The sequence below is a fragment of the Arachis ipaensis genome, chromosome B7 (assembly GCF_059453495.1).
Source record: "Arachis ipaensis isolate K30076 ecotype BB chromosome B7, ASM5945349v1, whole genome shotgun sequence".
NCBI lineage: Eukaryota > Viridiplantae > Streptophyta > Magnoliopsida > Fabales > Fabaceae > Arachis > Arachis ipaensis.
Genome location: NC_142442.1, coordinates 136,108,762 through 136,128,185, shown reverse-complemented (window position 1 = coordinate 136,128,185; position 19,424 = coordinate 136,108,762). Strand labels below are relative to the sequence as shown.

General features: G+C 40.2%; 1 non-coding gene across 1 annotated transcript; it reads right to left on the bottom strand.

Moving 5' to 3' along the window:
• Positions 1–11,148: 11,148 nt before the first annotated feature.
• Positions 11,149–11,256, bottom strand: LOC148554283 (small nucleolar RNA R71). Its single transcript, XR_015893108.1, has one exon. It is a non-coding gene; the product is annotated as a small nucleolar RNA R71 (small nucleolar RNA).
• Between the last annotated feature and the right edge of the window lie 8,168 nt (positions 11,257–19,424).

Here is a 19,424-nt window from a genome sequence, read left to right as displayed (position 1 = left end):
AAGAGATTTGAGGTTTCTCGCAAAGCAACCAAGGTGGATGTGGAACTCATTAAGCACAGTTGCTCATGCAACCGATGGCAATTGACTGGTAACTACTGTACTTAAAGTTGGTTCAGTTTCTTTGTTATTTTGATTTGAATCTCCTTTACTATTTATATGGTTATATTACTCACCTTGGCTGCAATACCTCAAGCATGCCCTACTTACATGCACTTGCTGCCATTAGGAAGAGACATGACACACCTCATGACTATGTTCACCCTTGGCTATGCATGGAGTCCATCAGGAGAACATATGCCCACTGCATTAAGCCTGTTCCAAGTCCAGAATTTTGGGTAAGAACTGAGTTCTCGAAGCCAGACACACCCATTATCAAAAGCCAATTAGACGGCCAAAGGTTCATAATAGGCAAAAGGATCCTGCTGCACCACTCATGCAAGAAGAAAATTTGAAGAGGTCATTCGTTGTATCCTGCAGCAAGTGTGGTGAGAAGGGCCACAATTACAAAACATGTAAGGGAGCTCCTACCAACCCAAACTGGAAGCCGAAGACAAGACGCCCTAGGAAGAAAGCAGCTAGCTCCTCCCAGTCACTAATTGTGCTTCCACTGTCACAATCTACTCCCCCACCAGAGGTAAGATCCCTATTACTATTAGTACTATTATGATTAGGGATTAATCTATCTTAGTATGAAAATTATTAGGGACTAATTTGTCTTAGTACTACCATGATTAGGGACTATTCTGTATTAGTATTATTATGGTTAGGGACTAATCTGTCTTCATACTACTATTATGTTCACATCTTACATGCATATTTCCAGGATACATCCAGCAGCCAACCAGGCAGCTCTACAAGCTTGACCCCAAACCCCACTGTTGTGGAATCACCTACCCAGAGCAACCCATCTATACAACCAGCTCGAACAAGGGTGACAAGATCAACACTTGTTATTTCACCTCCAGGGCCAACAGCTACTCAAACCAGGCCACCGGCCCCAACTATAGGCCGTCCATTTAAACCTCCAGGGAAAGCCAATGACACAGCTTGCCCAAACCAGTCTAGGTTCAAACCAAAGCAGAAGATCTTTAGGCCGCCAGCTTGATAAACCCCAATTTCGTGGTTTATCTTATATTTATTTTAGGGGATTTTATCACATTTTCCCACATTTATTCAATGAAATAACATGGTTTTGTAATTCTCCCTTAAATTATGCTTAAGTGTAAAAACATGCTTTTTAGGCCTCTAAATTGGTGATTTTAACTCACTTTAACTCCATTCGATGCCTTGATGTGTTTGTTGAGTGATTTCAAGTTCATAAGGCAAGTATTGGATGGAAGAAATGAGGAGAAAAGTATACAAAGTGGAGAATGCATGAGGAAACAAAGATTGGGAATGCATCGAGGGGCGCGCAAGTGTACAAGGCACGCGTGCAGAAGTGATTTCGCATAGAGACGCACACGCGTACATGACGCGTACGCGCAAATAAAGAAATAGCCAATCGACGCGCACGCGCACATGGCGCGTATGCGCCGATGCTCGCACGTGACCCATTTGAAGGCAAAACGCTGGGGGTGATTTCTGAGCTGCCCAGGCCCAAATCCAACTTGTTTCTGAGTGTATTTCATGCAGAATTAAAGCCCAAACAAAGGGAGAGTAATTAGTTAGTCAACATGAGCCTTTAGTTAGTTTTCTAGAGAGAGAAGCTCCCTCTTCTCTCTAGAATTAGGTTAGGATTAGGTTGAATTGTCTTGGATCTTGGATTAATTACTTGATTTCATCATGTTTCTTTTACAATTTCTTGTTTTCTACATCTTATCTCTCTTAGTTGTAATGGTAATCTCTTGTTTTACTCTCTTTTATGTTAATGAGTGATTGTTGGATCTTGATTTCTTTTAATGCAACTGTATGTTCCCATGTCCCTTTTTTGTTGATCTTGATTGTTATTGTTGATTTCTTGCCTATGATTAGTTGTGGGTTCCTTTAATTCTTGCATTTTATGATGTTTACTTTTCCTGTATACTAGGTGTTTGATAGAATGTTTCTTATAGTTTGTGAGTAGTTCTCTTGACCCTTGGCCTAGGCTAAGGGGATTGGGTGATCCTGAGTCCATGGGCTTCATTGAATTGGTAATTCTAGAACCCTTGGGGATCAATTTGATAACCATTGACTCTATCCTACTACTAAGTTAATTAGTAGCTAGATTGGGACTTATGGATTGATGTTGATCAAACCATTTGACGTACTCCAAGCCTAGGAGTAGACATTATGTACTTAAGGCTTTAGTGAATAGATCTAATGCGCTCGGTTCCTCATAATTATCAATAATTGAATTGTTGACAAGGATAGTGATCTCAATTACCTAAGTCTTAGCCGAGAGTTCTTTATCCTGCTTTCTTTAATTACTTGCTTGATTTATTTTTTTTCTTGTTCCCCTTATAAACCAAAACCCGTTTGCCCTTCATAGCCAATAATTGACCACTTCATTGCAATTCCTTATGAGACGACCTGGAGTCTAAATACTTCGGTAACTTTTCATTGGGGTTTGTACATGTGACAAAACCATATCTTAATTTGATGTGAGAGTTGTTTGTTGGTTTGGAGCTATGCTTACAACGAAGTAATTCCTTTCTTTAGGAAGAAAATCTAGACCGACAACAATAATCATATCAAATTAATGGCGCCATTTCCGGGAACTTGCAATGGTGCTATGTTATTGGCTATTATATATATTGTGAATAGCTTGATTTTTGGGTTTGTTTGTTAGTTCTTGCTAGTTTTAGGATTTGATTTTCTTTGTTTCTTGTTAGAATTCGTTTCTATTTTCTCTTATCATCATGAATTCTCATCACCTTAGCTATGAGTTTGGTTCAACCTATGTTGTAGGAAATAGAAGCTCTAATGAGGATATGCATCAAGAAATTAGAGATCAAGGCTTGACAAAAATGCTTGGGGACATGACTACGATCCTCACTGAGATATACAAGGATCAAAGGGCATTTTATGCCACCCGAGCCGTCCAAGTGCCATCCCAACGTGATTACTCTCCGGATTCTTATGGGTATAATCCTAATCCCAATGCATACCAATCTAATGGATGTGGTGACCCTTATTGTGATTGTCAACAATCATCACCACACGCCTATGAACCACCTCCTCAACATAACTTTGAACAACCATACTCACAAGTCCCATATCACCATTCACCTCCATATAACCCCAACACATACCCACCATGTGGACTCTATCTAGAACCACCGCCATTTCAACACCAATACCCCCAAGGACCACAAATTCCATGTACACCACCCCCGAACTTGCACCAACAAAAACCATCTTCCAACAACAATATCTTTCCTTTAATCAATGAACCCTCTCTTTCACCACCACCTCCCGGTGAAGGCCGCACGCAAGAACTAAAAGATTTTGAATCTCATATCCTAAGGCAACAAGAGGAGACGAAAAAGGAGTTTAAAGGGAATGGAAGCCAAGATGGCTATCGTGGTAGAAGCCGTTGGTCGCCTAGCCTCCCACCTAATCTCATGCATTCCAAGTACTCCCGTTGATGAATGTGGAGAAGTAACTAAGGAACTTAGTGAGGGAGTAAATTTGGAGCTCCAAGGTGAAGAAGAGGAGTTAAGGCGAGATGTACCACAAAAGGAAGAGGTAGAGCTTATTGAACAAAAGGAAGTAGTGGTTGGGTACTTAGGATATGTTGAGTACATAGAGGAATCGCAAGTTGAAAAGCCTCCTTCCACGGAGTTAGGAAGGGATGTTAAGGAATTGAATAGAGAGTTGAGGGGTATGGACCAGGAAGTGGATTCCATCATTAGTGATTTTTTGTCCACATTGATCAACCCCCTTGATGATCTTGTTGAACCTTCTTCCATTAAAATAGAGAGCAATGTTGAGGAGGATGTACAACCTCTAAGGCATGTTGTAAGTGGAGAATTGGAAGAAGCATTCCAAGTAATAGGCGCTCCTATTTATGATGATTCCATCTCAACACATCAGTCCTTTGACCTTGAGGAATCCTTCCCCAATATGCCTGGACTTGATGATGAAGTAGACTTCACCAGACCTCCTATCTATGATGATAGTGATGGAGAAGAGATAGAAGAAGTTGGTGAGCACGAAATTGGAGTTGAAGAAGCTTGCAAAGAGGTGGGAGTTGCAAAGGAAGACCACGAGGGAACGGACCTTACATTGGCTAAGTGTGGGGAGGTCATCCTCCCTAAACCACCATTATCCAGTACAACTTTCAAGTGGGTAAAATTCCTCTCTATAAGCTTTACTTCCTCACTTGAATATAGGTTGCTTGAAAATGATGGTCAACTTAGAGCCCTGTGTGGAGTTAAGAGTAGGGGAGAGTTGTATAGTGGTTGGAGACTTCCTTATGGGTTCATTATGGTTGCATGTTCAACGTTGGATGGCAAGGTTGGATGTAGTGCTCAATTCCTTAGGTCTAGGAGGATTGTTTGGTGCTCACATGGGAATTCGGATCACTTACCACCCACTTGGAATTGTCTTGAGCAACTAGAAGATGGGTGTGAAGATAAGATATGGGACCCCAGATCACAACATGAAGACCAATTTTAGAAGCTCGTACCTTGGAGAGAACCTCACCCAAGCTGGGTGAAGATGGTTGAAATTACTGACGACCGACTGAAGGACAAGAACTCTTGGAGGTTTAAGGATGAATACAAGCATAAGCCACCTTGACAAGGAGCCTTCCAAATGTCCAATTTAAGGACTTAAACTAAAAGTGCTTGGTAGGAGACACCCTACCATGGTAAACTCTTTCCACTCTCTTGTAGATATCATAAATGAATGAATTGGGTTCTATTGTATATAGCTTCCTCACCTCCTTAGTATGTTTTGCCCTTCTTGCTAAGTTGCCTATACATTCTATACTTTGAATAAGGATGATTCTTTGAATTTGAGTTTTTGCTTGAATTGCAAGTTTCCTCAAATCATTTGGAAAATCCTTAAAAATTTCAAAAATATGGTTGGTTTTCCATTTTAGCTGGTTTTTGAGTCTTAGAGAAGGTTGGGAGGATTTTGAGCTCTTCTTGGTGTTTCAAACAAAAAAAAAAGAGAAAGAGAGAAGCCACGCGCAAGCGCATAGTGCGCGCGCGCGTCAGCGGTGCATTTCGCACTCTCCGGGCCAAGGACCAGAGAGTTGTGCCACTTTTGGGCCAACTCTGGGCCTTAAACCGTGCGGATGCGTGCATGACGCGTAGGCGCACATGGCGCCCCCGCGCCCCATCATCGCTCAACTCACCCACGCGCAAGCGCACAGTGCGCGCATGCGTCGATGCACTTTTTGCATCACCCAGGCCAAAGACCCGAGAGTTATGCCAACTCTGGGCCACTTTTGTGCCTCTGGCCCAACTCACCCGCGCGGACGCGCACCGTACGCATTCACGCCTTTGCCCGCATCACCCATCTACGCGCAAGCGCATTTGACGCTTCCGCGCCACCCTCTTATTTTCCCACCTACGTGGACGCGCACGGTGCGCACTCGCGTGGATTCAAAAATTTCACTTATCCCAGGGACGCGGAAGCCCTAGCATTTGCATACCCTCACTCCGCCCCATTCCAACGTCTCTTCTCCTTTTCCCTCCTTCACCATCATCGTCAAGGCCACCAACAACCCAGCCACCTTCGGCAACCACATTCCGCCACCATCAACCGCCGCGTAGCCTTCTCTCCCTTCCCTCCCTCTTTCTTTCTCTCTTCCTCCATTTCTCACTCATCCCAACTCCACTGCCATCAACTGCCGCGACCCCCATTGTCGCCGGCAAGCCTTCACCGTGACCATCAACCTTCGTCCATTGTCACACCTCCCCTCCATCTTCCTCTCTCCATCAACCTTTTACTCTGTTCATTCTTTGCTCCCCCAAGTCTCTGCCTTTCCCTTATTTTATTTCATTTTGTTTATTACAGCTAGTTAGTTAATTTTTGTTAACTTAGTTTAGTTAGAAATGCATGTTAGTTGATTAGGTGGTTAGAGAATCTGAGCTGGATAGTGGATTTAGGTTTGTTTTGAATAATGATGATGTTTGAAAGTGTTGCTGTTTCATTAATTTTTCTTGGCTTGTTGTTGTTGAGTGTTGCTCTGTTGGCTGCTTGGATCAAGTTATATAACCTGCAATGATTTAGGTTTTGTTTTGTTTACTGCTGCTGTTCGGAATGAATTTGTTTTCCCTCTGAAAGTGCCCTGGATGAACTTGTTATGGTGTTGTTTTGGAATGACTGAACTTCTATCTGAAATTGAGTTATCTGTCACTGGTGATACTTTGCCTTTGTACTCAATTGGTTTCTTGATGCTACATAATATTTTTGTTGCTTGATTCTTACTGAGGATTGTTATGAACTGGATTTGAGTGCTGCTGAAGTTTTATTTCATTATTGGATTTAGTTATAAGTAGTTTCTTGAATTCATGATGCTTCTGGAATGGGTATTAAACTCAATGAATAGAATGCTGCCTGAGCCCATTACTTTTGTTCCTTGTTGCTGTTCTGGTGCTGTATGTTGGCTTAAATGTTTATTTTATATGAAATTGCATGTGATTGTTGTGTGTTTATTATCAAATAGTCATATGAAACTTGATTTGATTGATTGAATTTGGGAAATAGCCAATTTACTGCTGAAATACTGCTGGATTTTTCCTAACCTTGTTTCATTAAATGACATTATTTTTTTGATGCAACGGAATTCTATTAGACGGATTTCTGTGTCTCAAAGAATCCTATTTGCTAAATGGGTCTGGAAATTTCTTCTTGAACTTGTTTACAAGTTTTGGTCATGCTTATCACATTCTTTGCTTGTTTATAATGCTGATTTACTTCTATGCATTGAATAGTTTGAGTGAGTTTTCAGATTGACCATAACTTGAACCTCTTTTATCCACCTTCATCTTCCACACCAGCAGCAGGACCCTCCTCTGCTTCAGTAGCCGCAGCCCCTTTGCCACCACCACCAGCAACTGAGCCGACATACCACAGCCCGGCGCCACTGTTGACCTCCAGCTCGTGCTTCAGCAGTAGCATCGAGGACGATGCTTCATCCTAAAGTGTGGGGAGGTCACCGTTCATGACCGGTGGATAGCATATGTATGGTGAACTTTCAAACATTTATCTTCTAATTCTGCTACTTTATTTCATTTTGCACTTTATCTTTGAGATCACTGATGAGCGGATAATTTATACGCTTTTTGGCATTATTTTTAGTATGTTTTTAGTATATTTTAGTTAGTTTTTATTATATTTTTATTAGTTTTTAAATAAAATTCACTTTTTTGGACTTTACTATGAGTTTGTGTGTTTTACTGTGATTTCAGGTATTTTCTGGCTAAAATTGAGGGACCTGAGCAAAAATATGATTCAGAGGCTGAAAAAGGACTGCAGATGCTATTAGATTCTGACCTCCCTGCACTCAAAGTGGATTTTTTGGAGCTACAGAAGCCCAATTCGCACGCTCTCAATTGAGTTGGAAAGTAGACATCCTAGACTTTCCAGCAATATATAATAGTCCATACTTTGCCCAAGATTTGATGGCCCAAACCGGCGTTCCAAGCCAGCTTAAGAATTCTGGCGTCAAAACGCCAGAACTGGCACAAAAGCTGTAGTTAAACGCCCAAACTGGCACAAAAGCTGGTGTTTAACTCCAAGAAAAGTCTCTACACATGGAAGCTTCAATGCTCAGCCCAAGCACACACCAAGTAGGCCCGGAAGAAGATTTTTGCATTAATTACTTATTTCTGTAAACCCTAGGCTACTAGTTCTCTATAAATAGGACCTTTTACTATTGTATTTTCATCTTTTGATCATCTTTGAATCATGTTTGGATGATTGAACCCTCTTTGGGAGGCTGGCCATTCGGCCATGCCTAGACCCTTTTGTTCTTATGTATTTTCAACGGTGGAGTTTCTACACACCATAGATTAAGGTGTGGAGCTCTGCTGTTCTTCATGAATTAATGCAAAGTACTACTGTTTTTCTATTCAACTCAAGTCTATTTCTTCTCCAATATATTCATTCGCACCCAAGAACATGATGAATGTGATGATTATGTGACACTCATCACCATTCTCACCCATGAACACGTGACTGACAACCACTTCCGTCTACATGCAAACAAGCTTGAATGTGTATCTCTTGGATTTCTAATCTAAGATTGGAACCTTCGTGGTATAGGCTAGAATTATTGGCGGCCATTCCTGAGATCTGGAACGTCTAAACCTTGTCTGTGGTATTTTGAGTAGGATCTGGGAAGGGATGACTGTGACGAGCTTCAAACTCGCGATTGTTGGGTGTGTGATAGACGCAAAAGGATCAATGGATCCTATTCCAACATGATCGAGAACCGACAGATGATTAGCCGTGCGGTGACAGCGCATTTGGAACGTTTTCACTGAGAGGACAGGAAGTAGCCATTGACAACGGTGATGCCCAACATAAAGCTTGCCATGGAAAGGAGTATGAATGATTGGAAGAAGGCAATAGAAAAGGAGAGGTTCAGGAGGAACAAAGCATCTTCATACGCTTATCTGAAATTCCTACCAATGAATTACATAAGTATCTCTACCTCTATCTTTATTTTATGTTTTATTTATCTTTTAATTATCAAATTCTCCATCACCATCTGAATCCACCTGACTGAGATTTACAAGGTGGCCATAGCTTGCTTCAAACCGACAGTGGATCGACCCTTACTCACGTAAGATTTATTACATGGACGACCCAGTGCACTTGCTGGTTAGTTGTGCAAAATTGTGACAAAGTGTGATTCACGTTTAAGAGCTCCAAGTCCTTTGGCGCCATTGTTGATGATCACAATTTCGTGCACCATATTTTTGGCACCGTTGCCGGGGATTGTTCGAGTTTGGACAACTGACGGTTCATCTTGTTGCTTAGATTAGGTAATTTTATTTTATGTTTATGCTTTTTACTTTTTATTTTTTTTTCAAAAAAAAATTTTCAAGAATACAAAAAAAAAAATTTTCTACTTTGTTCTTAAGAGTTTTTAAGAATGAATTCTAGAGTTTCATGATGATCTGTTGAAGTCTGGCTGGCTGTGAAGCCATGTCTAATCTTATTGAACCGAGGTTTCAACTTATCATCACAAGAGCTTGTTGATTTCTATCAATTTTGCTGTTGTTAGCAATGATCTGCTAAAGCTTGGCTGGCCATTGGCCATGTCTAGTATTTTGGACCGGAGCTTTCATTGAAAGCTTGGCTGGCTAGTAAGCCATGTCTAATTCCTGGACCGGAGTCTTAGACTAGCATTGCAATGATTCCTGGAACTCTTATTAAAAATTTTGAATCCCTTTATTTTCTTTTCCACTCAATTTTCGAAAAATAAAAAAAAATTATAAAACCATAAAAATAAAAAATATTTTATGTTTCTTGTTTGAGTCTAATATCAATTTTTAAGTTTGGTGTCAATTGCATGTCCTTATTCTTCTTGCATTTTTTGAATATATGCATTATGTTCTTCATTGATCTTCAAGTTGTTCTTGATGATTTCCTAGCTCTGATCTTTAAATTCTCTTGTTTTTTGTGTTTTGTTGTTTCTTACATGCATTTTCAAATTGTTATAGTCCTTAGTATACAAACTTCTAAGTTTGGTGTCTTGCATGCATTGTTTATTTGATCCTAGTTGCATTTTTTATTGTTTCTCATCATTTAAAAATTATAAAAAAAATTTAAAATTGTGTCTTTTCAAGTCAATAACACAGAGAATTGAAGATTCAGAACATTCAGCAGAGGAACTACACAGAAAAAGCTGGGCGTTCAAAACGCCCAGTGAAGAAGGAAAATTGACGTTTAAACGCCAGCCAGGGTACCTGGCTGGGCGTTTAACGCCCAAAAAGGTAGGATTTTGGGCGTTTAACGCCAGGATGACACTAGAGGGAAGATTTTGTTTTTAATTCAAATCTTTTTCAAATTTTCATAATTTTTCAAAATCAAATCTTTTTCAAATCATATCTTTTCAATCATATCTTTTCAAAATCAATTTCTTTTCAATTTTTTTTATTATTACTATTTTCGAAAATCCTTGCTACAATTAATAATTTAATTCAAAATTTTCAAGTTATTACTTGCCTATTAAGAAAGGATCAAAAGTTTTAATTCTAGAATCATATCTTCTAATTTCTTGTTAGTCAAGTAATCAACTTTAATTTTAAAACTTTCTCTTTTTCTATTTGATTCTCAATCATATCTTTTCAATCACATCTTTTTCAAAATTAAGTTTCAATCATATCTTTTTAATTTCTAATTTCAAAATCTTTTTCAAATCACTTAATTTCTTTCCCAATCTTAATTTTCGAAAATCTCAATCAAATTTTCAAATTTCTTTTTATTATTTTAAAATCTTTTTAATTTATTTTCAAAAATTTCTTCCCCTCTTCTCACATCCTTCTATTTGAGGGACTAACACTCCTCCTCAAGGTGCAATTCGAACTCTATCCCTCTTGATAAGTTCGAATTCTCTTCTATCTACCTCCTCCTTCTATTCTTCTTTTCCTCTGACACCTCAAGGAATCTCTATACTGTGACATAGAGGATTCCCTACTTTCTTGTTCTCTTCTCTTTCATATGAGCAGGAGCAAAGATAAAGGCATACTTGTTCAAGCTGATCCTGAACCTGAAAGGACCTTGAAGAGAAAGCTAAGAGAAGCTAAAGTACAACTCTCTCTAGAGGGCCTAACAGAGCTTTTCAAGGAAGAAGAAGCCATGGCAGCCGAAAACAACAATGCCAACAATGCAAGGAAGGTGCTTGGTGACTTTACTGCACCTACTCCCGACTTCTATGGGAGAAGCATCTCAATCCCTGCCATTGGAGCAAACAACTTTAAGCTTAAGCCTCAATTAGTTTCTCTAATGTAACAGAATTGCAAGTTTCATGGACTTCCATTGGAAGATCCTCATCAATTCTTAGCTGAATTCTTGCAAATCTGTGACACTGTCAAGACCAATGGGGTTGACCCTGAAGTCTACAGACTTATGCTCTTCCCTTTTGCTGTAAGAGACAGAGCTAGGACATGGTTGGACTCACAACCTAAAGAAAGCCTGAACTCTTGGGAAAAGCTAGTCAATGCCTTCTTGGAAAAGTTCTTTCCACCTCAAAAATTGAGCAAGCTTAGAGTAGAAGTCCAAACCTTCAGACAGAAAGAAGGAGAATCCCTCTATGAAGCATGGGAAAGATACAAGCAATTGATCAGAAGGTGTCCTTCTGACATGCTTTCTGAATGGAGCATCATAGGTATCTTCTATGATGGTCTGTCTGAACTGTCCAAGATGTCATTGGATAGCTCTGCTGGAGGATCTCTTCATCTGAAGAAGACGCCTGCAGAAGCTCAGGAACTCATTGAAATGGTTTCAAATAACCAATTCATGTACACTTCTGAAAGGAATCCAGTGAATAATGGGACAACTCAGAAGAAAGGAGTTCTTGAGATTGATACTCTGAATGCCATATTGGCTCAGAATAAAATATTGGCCCAACAAGTCAATATGATTTTTCAGAGTCTGTCTGGAATGCAAGCAGCAATAGGCAGTACTAAGGAAGCTTCCTCTGAAGAAGAAGCTTATGATCCTGAGAACCCAGCAATGGAAGAGGTGAATTACATAGGAGAACCCTATGAAAATACCTATAATCCTTCATGGAGAAATCATCCAAATCTCTGATGGAAGGATCAACAGAGACCTCAACAAGGTTTCAATAACAATAATGGTGGAAGAAACAGGTTTAGCAATAGCAGGCCTTTTCCATCATCTTCTTAGCAACAGACAGAGAATTCTAAGCAAAGCCACTCTGACTTAGCAACCATTGTCTCTGATCTAATCAAAACCACTCAAAGTTTCATGATTGAAACAAGGTCCTCCATTAGAAATTTGGAGGCACAAGTGGGTCAGTTGAGTAAGAAAATTACTGAACTCCCTCCCAGTACTCTCCCAAGCAATACAGAAGAGAATCCAAAGAGAGAGTGCAAGGCCATAAACACATCTCACATGGCCGAACCTGGAGAGGAGGAAGAGGCAGTGATCTCCACTGAGGAAGACCTTAACGGACATCCACTGGCCTCCATGGACGTCCACTGGCCTCCATGGAGTTCCCTGATGAGGAACCATGGGAATCTGAGGCTCACACAGAGACCATAGAGATTTTATTGAATTTACTTCTGCTATTCATGAGCTCTGATGAGTATTCTTCCTCTGAAGAGGATGAAGATGTTACTGAAGAGCAAGTTGCTAAGTACCTTGGAGCAATCATGAAGTTAAATGCCAAGTTGTTTGGTAATGAGACTTGGGAGGATGAACCTCCATTGCTCATCAAAGAACTGGATGACTTGACTAGGCAGAAATTACCTCTGAAGAGACAAGACCCTGGAAAATTCTTAATCCCTTATACCATAGGCACCATGACCTTTGAGAAGGCTCTGTGTGACCTGGGGTCAAGTATAAACCTTATGCCTCTCTCTGTAATGGAGAAGCTAGGGATCATTGAGGTACAAGCTGCTAGAATCTCACTAGAGATGGTAGACAATTCAAAGAAACAGACTTATGGACTTGTAGAGGATGTCTTGGTAAAGGTTGAAGGCCACTACATCCCTGCTGACTTCATAATCCTAGAGACTGGGAAGTGTATGGATGAGTCCATCATCCTTGGCAGACCCTTTCTAGCCACAGCAAAAGCTGTGATTGATGTTAACAGAGGAGAATTGATCATTCAAGTGAATGAAGACTCCCTTGTGTTTAAAGCTCAAGGATATCCCTCTGTAACCATGGAGAGGAAGCATGAAGAGCTTCTCTCAATACAGAGTCAAACAGAGCCCCCACAGTCAAACTCTAAGTTTGGTGTTAGGAGGCCGCAACCAAACTTTAAGTTTGGTGTTGAACCCCCACATTCAAACTCTAAGTTTGGTGTTGGGAGGTTCCAACATTGCTCTGAACATCTGTGAGACTCCATGAGAGCCACTGTCAAGCTATTAACATTAAAGAAGCGCTTGTTGGGAGGCAACCCAATCTTTAATTATCTATATTAAATTTCTATTTTCTTTTGTTATTGTATGTTTTCTGTAGGTTGATGATCATGTGAAGTCACAAAAACAATTGAAAAAGCAAAAATAAAAGAAAAAACTGAATGAAAAATAGAACACCCTGGAGGAGAAACTTACTGGCGTTTAACGCCAGGATTGGTAGAAAGGGGCATTTTTACACGCCACTTGGTGCAGGGATGAGATATTCTTGACACCTCAGGATCTATGGACCCCACAGGATCCCTACCTATCCCACCTCTCTCTCTCTTCTTCACCCATTCACCAATCACCTCATTTCCTCTTCCCCAAAAACCCCTCACCTATCCAATCCCACCATTCTCTTCACCACTCACATCCATTCTTCATAAAACCCCACCTACCTCACCATTAAAATTCAAATCACTTTTTCACCCAAACCCACCCATAATGGCCGAACCCTAACCCTCTCTCCACCCCTATATAAACCCATCTTCACTCCTTCATTTTCACACAACATACACACTACTTCTCCCCCTTGGCCGTAACACTAAGCCCCCTCCATCTCCTCTATTTCTTCTTCTTCTACTCTCTTCTTTCTTCTTTTGCTTGAGGACGAACAAACCTTCTAAGTTTGGTGTGGTAAAAGCTAAAGTTTTTCGTTTTTCCATAACCATTAATGGCACCTAAGGCCGGAGAAACCTCTAGAAAGAGGAAAGGGAAGGCAAAAGCCTCCACCTCCGAGTCATGGGAGATGGAGAGATTCCTCTCAAGGGTGCATCAAGACCACTTCTATGAAGTTGTGGCCAAGAAGGTGATCCCCGAGGTCGCTTTTAAGCTCAAAAAGGGCGAATATCTGGAGATCCGAAGAAGAGGTTGGGAAGTTCTCACCAACCCCATTCAACAAGTCGGAATCTTAATGGTTCAAGAGTTCTATGCCAATGCATGGATCACCAAGAACCATGATCAAAGTGTGAACCCGGACCCAAAGAATTGGCTTACAATGGTTCGAGGGAAATGCTTAGATTTTAATCCGGAGAATGTAAGGTTGGCATTCAACTTGCCCATGATGCAAGAAGATGCACACCCCTACACTAGAAGGGTCAACTTTGATCAAAGGTTGGACCAAGTTCTCATAGACACCTGTGAAGAGGCCGCTCAATGGAAGAGAGATTCAAGAGGGAAGCCGGTTCGACTAAGAAGGCATGACCTCAAGCCCGTGGCTAGGGGATGGTTGGAGTTTATCCAACGCTCAATCATTCCCACTAGCAACTGGTCTGAAGTTACTATAGACCGAGCCATCATGATTCATAGCATCATGACTAGAGAGAAAGTAGAAGTTCATGAGGTTATATCCCAAGAACTCTACAAGGTGGTAGACAAGTCCTTTACTGTGGCAAGTTAGCCTTCCCTCACCTCATTTGTCACCTCTGCAATTCAGTTGGAATTGACATAGAGGGAGACATTCTCATTGATGAGGACAAGCCCATCACTAAGAAAAGGATGGAGCAAATAAGAGAACCTCACCAAGAGCATGAGGAATTTCCTCATCATGAATCCCTGAGATGCCTCAAGGGATGCATTTTCCTCCACAAAACTATTGGGAGCAAATCAACACCTCCCTAGGAGAATTAAGCTCCAACATGGGACAACTAAGGGTGGAGCACCAAGAGCATTCCATCCTCCTCCATGAAATTAGAGAAGACCAAAGAACCATGAGAGAGGAGCAACAAAGGCAAGGAAGAGACATTGAGGAGCTCAAGCACTCCATAAGATCTTCAAGAGGAAGAACAAGCCGCCATCACTAAGGTGGACCTGTTCTTTAATCTCCTTGTTCTTTATTTTCTGTTTTTCGAATTTTTATGCTTTATGTTTATTTATGTCTTTATTACATGATCACTAGTGTCTAAGTGTCTATTCCTTAAAGCAATAAAAATGAATCCATCACCTTTCTTAAATGAAAAATGTTTTTAATTGAAAAAGAAAAAAAAAGTGCATGAATTTCGAATTTTAAAACAGTTTAATTATTTTGATGTGGTGGCAATACTATTGTTTTTCTGAATGAATGCTTGAACAGTGCATATTTTTGATATTGTTGATTCATGAATGTTAAAATTGTTGGCTCTTGAAAGAATGATGGAAAAGGAGAAATGTTATTTGATAATCTGAAAAATCATAAAATTGATTCTTGAAGCAAGAAAAAGCAGTGAAAAGCTTGCAGAAATATATATATATATATATATATATATATATATATATGTGAAAAAAAAAGAAAAAAGCAAGCAGAAAAAGCCAATAACCCTTTAAACCAAAAGGCAAGGGTAAAATAAAAAGGATCCAAGGCTTTGAGCATCAGTGGATAGGAGGGCCCACAGGAATAAAATCCTGGCCTAAGCGGCTAAACCAAGCTGTCCCTAACCATGTGCTTGTGGCGTGAAGGTGTCAAGTGAAAACTTGAGACTGAGCGGTTAAAGTCGTGGTCCAAAGCAAAAAGACTGTGCTTAAGAGCTCTGGACACCTCTAATTGGGGACTCTAGCAAAGCTGAGTCACAATCTAAAAAGGTTCACCCAGTTATGTGTTTGTGGCATTTATGTATCCGGTGGTAATACTGGAAAACAAAATGCTTAGGGTCACGGCCAAGACTCATAAAGTAGCTGTGTTCAAGAATCAACATACTTAACTAGGAGAATCAATAACACTATCTGGATTCTGAGTTCCTATAGATGTCAATCATTCTGAACTTCAAGGGATAAAGCGAGATGCCAAAACTGTTCAGAAGCAAAAAGCTAAAAGCCCCGCTCATCTAATTAATACTGATCTTCATAGATGTTTTTGGAATTCATTGTACATTCTATTCTTTTTATCCTATATGATTTTCAGTTGCTTGGGGACAAGCAACAATTTAAGTTTGGTGTTGTGATGAGCGGATAATTTATACGCTTTTTGGCATTGTTTTTAGTATATTTTAGTTAGTTTTTATTATATTTTTATTAGTTTTTAAATAAAATTTACTTTTTTGGACTTTACTATGAGTTTGTGTATTTTTCTGTGATTTTAGGTATTTTCTGGCTGAAATTGAGGGACCTGAGCAAAAATCTGATTCAGAGGCTGAAAAAGGAATGCCGATGCTGTTGGATTCTGACCTCCCTACACTTGAAGTGGATTTTATGGAGCTACAGAGGCCCAATTGGTGCGCTCTCAATTGCGTTGGAAAGGAGACATCCTGGACTTTCCAGCAATATATAATAGTCCATACTTTGCCCAAGATTTGATGGCCCAAACCGCCGTTCCAAGTCAGCTTAAGAATTCTGGCGTCAAAACGCCAGAACTGGCACAAAAGCTGGAGTTAAACGCCCAAACTGGCACAAAAGCTGGTGTTTAACTCCAAGAAAAGTCTCTACACATGGAAGCTTCAATGCTCAGCCCAAGCACACACCAAGTGGGCCCGGAAGAATATTTCTGCATTAATTACTTATTTCTGTAAACCCTAGGCTACTAGTTCTCTATAAATAGGACCTTTTACTATTGTATTTTCATCTTTTGATCATCTTTGAATCATGTTTTGATGATTGAACCCTCTTTGGGAGGCTGGCCATTCGGCCATGGCTAGACCCTTTTGTTCTTATGTATTTTCAACGGTGGATTTTCTACACACCATAGATTAAGGTGTGGAGCTCTGCTGTTCTTCATGAATTAATGCAAAGTACTACTGTTTTTCTATTCAACTCAAGTCTATTTCTTCTCCAAGATATTCATTCGCACCCAAGAACATGATGAATGTGATGATTATGTGACACTCATCACCATTCTCACCCATGAACGCGTGACTGACAACCACTTCCGTTCTACATGCAAACAAGCTTGAATGTGTATCTCTTGGGTTTCTAATCTAAGATTGGAACCTTCGTGGTATAGGCTAGAATTATTGGCGGCCATTCCTGAGATCCAGAACGTCTAAATCTTGTCTGTGATATTTTGAGTAGGATCTGGGAAGGGATGACTGTGACGAGCTTCAAACTCGCGATTGTTGGGCATGTGACAGACGCAAAAGGATCAATGGATCCTATTCCAACATGATCGAGAATCGACAGATGATTAGCCGTGCGGTGACAGCGCATTTGGAACGTTTTCACTGAGAGGACGGGAAGTAGCCATTGACAACGGTGATGCCCAACATAAAGCTTGCCATGGAAAGGAGTATGAATGATTGGAAGAAGGCAATAGAAAAGCAGAGGTTCAGGAGGAACAAAGCATCTTCATACGCTTATCTGAAATTTCTACCAATGAATTACATAAGTATCTCTATCTCTATCTTTATTTTATGTTTTATTTATCTTTTAATTATCAAATTCTCCATCACCATCTGAATCCACCTGACTGAGATTTACAAGGTGACCATAGCTTGCTTCAAACCGACAGTCTCCGTGGGATCGACCCTTACTCACGTAAGGTTTATTACTTGGACGACCCAGTGCACTTGCTGGTTAGTTGTGCAGAATTGTGACAAAGTGTGATTCACGTTTAAGAGCTCCAATGAATGCATCCACTTGGTCAAAATAAGTCAATTTCCAAGAATACATATATAAACACAAGGGCTAAGGTATAGCAATCAAATCAACCCATAATTGAATTGAATCATTGAAAGATTTTACAAACTTGCAAGAAAAGATGATCATGGGTGGAAACATGTAATTGAGCGATTGAATCCCTCGTTGGATGTGTATCCGCTCTAGGCACTCAGGTGTATGGGGGTTGATTCACTCAAGTCTTCCCTAATCATGCTCTCTAAGATTTGTTTTTCATCTAACAATCGACAATTACTTTATGCATGCATACAAATATCATGAGGACTTTCCCATGGGTTGTAATGGGGCTAGGGTTAAGGTAGGGTGCATATGGTCAAGTGAGCTTGAGATTTGAATCTTTGATTAATCTTAAACTTCCCACCCAACCTATGACAACCTATACAATTATAAACATTTCTAGCTATCCATTCTTCACTTTTCCACACACTCATGCATTCTCTTTTGATCACCATACATATGCTTGATTATTATTGAACTTCACCTTGGAGCATTTTTGTCCCTTTTTATTGCAATTCTTTTTTTTAAGAACAAAATATGTACAAGAGCATCAATGCATATGGTTTACACCTGATTAATATATGAGTGTGTACCCAATTCCCAAGATTTTTAACACAACTACAAAACATGCTTTCATCTCTTATCCAGTGTACCCAACTTTCCCAAAATCTAGTAATGAACACTCTCACTAGCCTAAGCTAATCAAAGATCTAAACAGGGGACATTTATTGTTTTTCACTTAAGCTTGTAATGTGCTACAATTATGAACAAATGGGTTAAGCATAGGCTCAAATTGGCTAACAATGGAAGATAAAAGGGTAAGCTATTTTGGGTAAGTGAGCTATTTGAACAATGGCCTCAATCATATAAATGCATGTGTACACAAAGTAATGGACATAAAGAATCAAACAAATCAAGGATTACACTCATAGGAAGAGAATAATATACACAAGAACGAAAATAAGTGGTCATATGATGTAACCACACAATTAGGCTCAAAACTCACATGCTTGTGTTCTTTGCTCAAAACATGATCCACAAAGTGTATAATTCAAGCAAGTCCTGCTGCCTGTGATAATCTTCAACATCCACAAATTCCTTCTCTCCCATATACTTTGTTTCTGTCAATCAAAGTCCAGCAACGTGCTCATCAAGCCACAAAAAAATTTTACAATTGGGTTGTCTTGCCTGCAGCAAATCAACCCACATAATTCAAAAACTAAAAACTGGTAACCCTAACACATCTTCAACCACACCTGCCACACAGTTGGTTACCATACTTTGTAAAAGCGACAGCCCATAAACAATCTGTCTGGATTGCTTCGCGTCTTCGACATGAAAAGAACTGCGTTTTCTCCACAGAAGCACTTTGGTGAGACGCCATGTTTGCCGTCCTTCTTGTTAGGATGCGAGCTCGAGCCGAACTGACCTCCACTTCTTCTCCAGCTTGATGATACTCCTTCAGATGCCATGGAAGGAAGAATTTCCTTTCTGCCTCCACTCCCCACAACACCCACTTCGCCGTTTCTGTGCAGACGAGGGATTAGGGCAGACAAATTTGAAAGATTGGGGGAGGAAACGAAACGGCGTCGTTTTCGTCTCCAGGGACTTATATGTCCTGTTTCAAAATGCGCCCTGCCACGTGGCCTCCGTAACGGCCAGGTCAGCGCCACTTCTGCCATGTCAGACTTTTCCGTCCCGTTCAAACGCCTGAATTCAACGGAAGGACATAAATGTCCACGTTCTTCGGGGTGAGAGACTTAAATGTATTTTCTCTTCCTTGAGGACGAAAATGTCCGCGAAAAAAAAGGT